The sequence below is a fragment of the Loxodonta africana genome, chromosome 1, assembly GCF_030014295.1.
Source record: "Loxodonta africana isolate mLoxAfr1 chromosome 1, mLoxAfr1.hap2, whole genome shotgun sequence".
In the NCBI taxonomy this organism is placed as follows: domain Eukaryota; kingdom Metazoa; phylum Chordata; class Mammalia; order Proboscidea; family Elephantidae; genus Loxodonta; species Loxodonta africana.
In genome coordinates, this window is record NC_087342.1 from 219,091,925 (window position 1) to 219,098,521 (window position 6,597).

Consider the following 6,597-nt stretch of genomic DNA (forward strand, 5'->3'; position numbering starts at 1 on the left):
TACCTGTTGGGTACACAAATCCATGATTAACACTGTGGAGAGATTAAAATGAAGACACCGTCTGTTGTGTAACAACCGAGCGGCACCTGAACCCAAGGTCAGCTGCATCTCCAGGAGACCAAAGAAAGGCTCCAGAACCAGTGATCACAACATATGGTTTATAACGGGACCATGGCTCAGGGCAGCGGCTAGACCAGTTTAGTGCTCCACAACTGCATAGCAAAGGACATAAGCTTATATACCATTCCAGCTGGGACCAAGGCTCATTGTTTTCTCCCACATCCTTGGGAAGCCAGTGTTCCCAGGGACTTCACTTCCAGGCCCAGATGTTTTCCTCCTTGTCGCTAAGGTGTTCCTTGGCCTTGGCCACCGGCCCAGTCACATCACTCCCAGCCTTGTACCTCAGCCCAAGTCTATCCAGAGTTTATCCCCAGCATGCTTCAGGGAAGAGCAAAACTGACTCCATTAGGAGGGAATGCATATAGCTGAATGGCATTACACTACACCATCTCTGTCCTTTTGAAGTATATAGTACAGTTGGGGAACAATGTAAGCATTACATTGACTCCAGAAGTTGCATTTATGTAACGTTTTATTCATGGCACAGTCTAGTGCAGGCATTCTCCACTGGCTGCCATTTTGGTCATTAGATGCCATCAAGGTAGGAATGAAAGCTGAGGAGATGGAATTTTGACAGATTCTTCAAGAAGTCTGGAAGTTAACAGAAGGGGGTGGATAGGATGTAGGTGGAAAATTGGAGGATGGTTTTGTTTTTTGCTTATTCTTTACATCAGGGAGACTTCAGTATGTTTTCCATAGTTTGGGAGGAAGGAGGCACAACACATACAATATTGGCAACAGGTATTGTTTTTCTCTCCCTTAATTCTTCCTGTTAGGGATGTATCAATTTTTTCAAAAAACCAACTTTAGGCTTTTCTTCTGTTTGTTTTTGGTTTCACTGATTTCTTCACTTTATTTCCTACAGCTTTGGGCTTAATTTCTCTTTTCCCAGGTTTTTAGGGTAGAAACTTAGGTAATTGATAGTAAGCCTTTTTAATTTTCTAATATAGGGATTCAAAGCTATAAGTTCCCCTCTAAGCACTGCTTTAGCTACATCTCACAAATTTTGACAGGTTTTTATTTTTAGTAAGATGTATTTTCATATTTCTCTTGGTATCTTGTTTGCACCAGACTTGCGTTATTTATCACAGCATTATGGAGGCAGGACTTTTGCCTCATGATGATGTCTTAAGACAGTCTCCATGGATACACTGTACCTAAAAATGGGAACTTTTTGGATATATGTGCTAAATGGGGTTGATAATGAGGTGTCAGGGAGCTATCTTTTCAGGCCGATTTTGAAAAAAGAGAACATGGGATTGGCAGGTGAGTGAGCAAGCTGTATGTAGAAGAAACTATGGATGAACTTGATGGGAGCAAAGAATCCACATTTGGCATAACAAAAACGTTGATTAGGACAATGCTTGCTGTCGGTAGACAATAAATTAGGAGAAGGCTGCTTAGGAGATTTATTGCAACATCCGGAGAGCAGGTATGACTTTTTTTTTTTTTTTTAATAAACTTTATTTCTTAGGACAGTTTTGAATTTACAGAAGAATTGTGTCTATAGTACAGAGTTCCCATATACTCCACCCTTAGGCTCCCCCGTGTTAATCTCTTACATGAGTATGGTTACAATTAAGGAACCAATACTGACACATTTTTATTAACCAAAGTCCTTACTTCAGTTAAATTTCCTAAAGTTTTTGCTTAATGTCCTTTTTCCGATCCAGAATTCTATCCAGGATGTCACATTACACTTAGTCATTGTGTCTCCTTAGGCTCCTCTTGGCCGTGACAGTTTCTCAGACCTCCCTTCTTTTTGATTATCTTGAGTTTTGAGTAGTAACTGATCAGGTATTTTGTAGAATGTCTTTAAATTGGGATTTGTTTGATGTTTTCCTCACGATTAGACTAGGGTTAGGGCTCTGGGGAGAAAGACCCCAGAGGTGCATACAAGTTATGTGCGTACCAACATAACTTACCACTGTGGATGTTGACCTTGATCACCTGGCCGAGGTAGTTAGTGTTTGTCGGGTTTCTCCACTGTAAAGTTACTCCCCCTTGTTCCCCATACTGCATTATTTGGAAAGAAATCACTATGTGCAGCCTGCACTTAAGGAACAGAGAGTTATGCTCCACCTCCTGGAGGGCAGACCAAAAAAGCCTAAGCTCGTTACCATGGAGTGCATTCAGACTTGTGGTGACCACCTAAAAACCGCTCCATAAGATTTTTCAAGGCTCTGTTCTTTTGGAAGCAGATTGCCAGGCCTTTCTTCCAAGGTTCCTTTGGGTAGGTTCAAACTGCCAGCCTTACAGTTAGCAGTTGAGCACTTAGCAATTTGCATCACCCAGGGACTCCATTGAGGGCAGAGTATCTACATAAATTATTTGGAATTCTTCTGCAGGAGAGTTTTGTCTCTTCTATTTATTTATGCATTTATATCAGCATGGACTTACAGATATTAATTTTATGCATTTAGTATCTTTATTTTACTGCTTAAATTGTTCCAGCTTTGGCCATTGGGAACATTCAGTTAGCTCCTGTGTCCCTTTGACATACCCCCATCATTGTGTATGTTTTTGGACAACTTACTTTTTGGCACTACTAGATGCTGCAAGCTATCTTGTGTATTTTCTGGCCCAGTCCAAGAATCAACCATTTTTCCAAGGAGACTTGGTTCCTTTTATTGGAAAATGGTATTAGAAACCAAGATCTAAGTGCTAGGTGTACTTGCTGCTGCTGAGGTGTTGTAGGGCCCTAGGCTTCTAGGCCCTCTCTGGCCAACAGATTTTTTTAAATCCAAGTTTATTCCGTACTTAAATAAAAATCCAGGGGTAAAAACGTCATTTTGATTTCTCATAGATGTTACTTTTACAGTCTAGTATTAATTATCATTGAGCTTCATATACTCATGGCCTGCACATTTTTGGGGGAGCCATTTCTGATGGCTGTGTGTTAGGCTGGTCTGTCAGCTACTTTCCCCAAAGGTCCAGAAATGAGTTTGGAATTGAACATTAGTTTACATTTATTTACTTATTTATCTATCTATCCATCCATCCATCCATCTATCTATCTGACAAGCCCATTTCTAGTTACTCCACTTTTATCCCCCTGGTAGTTTTCTGCCCTCATATTACACCTTTAGTGTGGTGAATAATTGTTGGCAATGGCTTCAATGCTAAGATGACTTGTAGTCTAGAGTATAGCTTTTTGTTGTCTTACATTTCCATTTAACATCATGGTATAGAATGGTAGCAATGAAATAAGTCAAATGTTGTATATTCTATTTTGGACCTCCCCAGGTTTCTTTTCTGTAGAATGTACTCCTGTCCAGTTTGTAGAACGCCTCCTTCTAATTAATCTGAGCAAGGTACCGTATTGATACCATAAAAACTCTTCTCTAGAAAATGTAGTTTGCTTCTTGGACAAGGTTCTAAAGTAGATTATTAAGGGATGTTTCAACAAAATACTGTTAAAGAGAAGTGTTATTCACAAGGGCAAAGAAGTTTTTCAATTATGCCAAAGTTTTTGATAGGATGATAGCTATACCACAAATGTTTTCTCACAATGGCCTTATGAGTAAGATAAATAAATGGGGCTGAATATCAACAAGTATTTTCAATGTTTGTTTTTTTTATTAAGTGCTGTTGAGTTGGTTCTGACTTATAGTGACCCCACGCACAACAGAATAAAACACTGCCCAGTCCTGCACCATCCTCACAATCATTGCTATGTTTGAGACCATTGTTGCAAGCACTGTGTCAGTCCCTCTCGTTGAGCGTCTTTCTCTTTTTCACTGACCCTCTACTTGACCAAGCATGATGTCCTTCTCCAGGGACTGGTCCCTCCTGATAACCTGTCCAAAGTAAGCAAGATAAACTCTCACTATCCTTGCTTCTAAGGAGCACTCTGGCTGTACTTCTTCTAAGACAGATCCGTTAGTTCTTCTGGCAATCCCTGGTGTATGTGATATTCTTTGCCAAAACTATAATTCAAATGCATCAATTTTTGGGTGTTCTTATTCGCTGTCCAGCTTTCACATGCATATGAATTGTTGTCCTTAGGTGCCATCGAGTCACTTCCGAATCATAGTGACCCTGTGCACAACAGGATGAAACACTGCCCAGTCCTGCGCCATCCTTAGAATCATTGCTATGCTTGAGCCCATTGTTGCGGCAACTGTGTTAATCCACCTTGTTGAGGGTCTTCCTCTTTTCCACTGACCCTGTACTTTGCCAAGCATGATGTCCTCCTCCAAGAACTGATCCCTCCTAACAACATGTCCAAAGTATGTAAGACACATCTCGCCCTAAGACGCAGTCTCGCCATCCTTGCTTCTAAGGAGCATTCTGGTTGTACTTCTTCCAAGACAGATTTGTTCATTCTTTTGGCAGTCCAACACCACAATTCAAAGGTGTCAATTCTTCGGTCTTTCTTATTCATTGTCCAGCTTTCACATGCATATGAGGCAACTGAAAAATACCATGGCTTGGGTCAGGCACACCTTAATCCTCAAGGTGACATTTTTGCTTTTTAATACTATGAAGAGGTCTTTTGCAGAGATTTGCCCAATGCTCAATGTCATTTGATTTCTTGACTGCAGCTTCCATGGGTGTCAATTGTGGATGCAAGTAAAATGAAATCCTTGACAACGTCAGTCTTTTCTCTGTTTATCATGATGTTGCTTATTGATCCACTTGTTAGGATTTTTGTTTTCTTTATGTTAAGGTGTAATCCATACTGAAGGCTGTAGTCTTTGATCCTCATCAGTAAGTGCTTCAAGTTCTCTTCACTTTCAGCAAGGAATGTTGTGTCATCTTCTTATCGTAAGTTGTTAATGAATCTTCCTCTAATCCTGATCCTGTGTTCTTCTTCATATAGTCTAGCTTCTCAGGTTATTTGCTCAGCAGACAGATTGAACAAGTACAGTGAAAGGATACAACCTTGACACACACCTTTCCTGATTTTAAACCACACAGTAGCATCCTGTTCTGTTTGAACAGCTGCCTCTTGGTCTATATACAGGTTTTGCACGAGCACAATTAAGTGTTCTGAAATTCCCATTTTTGCAGTGTTATCTGTAACTTCTTACAATCTACACAGTCAAATGCCTTTGCAAACTCAATAAAATACAGGTAAACATCTTTCTGGTATTCTCTGCTTTCAGCCAAGATCCATCTGATATTAGCAATGATATCCCTTGTTCCACATCCTCTTCGGAATCTGCTTTGACTTTCTGGCAGGTCCCTGTCGATGTATTACTATAACCGTTTTTGAATTCTCTTAAGCAAAATTTTACTTGTGTATGGTATTAATGATATTGCTTGATAATTTCTGCATTCCGATGGATCACCTTTCTTTGGAGTGGGCACGAATATGGATCTCTTCCAGTTGGTTAGACAAGTAGCTATCTTCCATATTCCTTGGCATAGATGAGTGAGTGCTTCCAGCATTGCATCCAGGTGTTGAAATATTTCAATTGGTATTCTGTCGATTCCTGGAGCCTTCCTTTAGTACATCAGTTCTTGATCAAATGCTACCTCCTGAAATGGCTGAATGTCAACCAGTTCTTTTTGGTACAGTACTCTGTGTGTTCCTTCCATCTTCTTGTGATGCTTCCTGCGTTATTCTGGTTTTTGCCCATAGAATCCTTCCATACTGCAACTTGAGGCCTGAATTTTTAATTTAGATCTTTCAGCTTGAGAAATGCTGAGCATGTTCTTCCCTTTTGGTTTTCTAACTCCATGACTTTGCACGTTTTATTACAATACTTTGTCCTCTGAAGCTGCCCTATAAAATCTGCTGTTCAGTTCTTTTACTTCATCATTTCTTCCTTTAGTTTTCAATACTGCATATTTAAGAGCAAGTTTCAGAGTCACTTCTGACATCTGTTTTGGTCTTTTCATTCTTTTTAATGACCTTTTGCTTTCTTCATGTATGATGTCCTTGATGTCTTTCCACAACTCTTCTGGTATTCAGTTACTAGAGTTCAATGCATCAAATCTATTCTTGAGATAGTCTTTGAATTCAGGTGGGATGTACTCAAGGTCATACTTTGGCTCTCATGGACTTATTTTAATTCTCTTCAGCTTCTACTTGAATGTGCATAGGCACAGGTGATGGTCTGTTCCATAGCAGGCCCCTGGCCTTGTTCTGACTGATGATATTGAGCATCTCCATCACCTCTTTCCACAGATGTAGTCGATTTGATACCTGTGTATTCCATCCAGCAAGGTACACATGTATAGTCGCTGCTTATGTTGTTAAAAAAAAAGGTATTTGCAATGAATGAGTCATTGGTCTTATAAAATTCCATCATGAGATCTCCCTCGTTTCTATCACCAGTCGTATTTTCCAACTATCGATCCTTCTTTGTTTCCAACTTCTGCATTCCAATCACCAGTAATTATCAATGCATCATGATTGCATGTTTGATCAATTTTAGACTGCAAAGTTGATAAAAAATCTTCAATTTCTTCATCTTGGCATTAGTGGTTTTTGCATAAATTTGAATAATAGTTGTATGAAGTGGT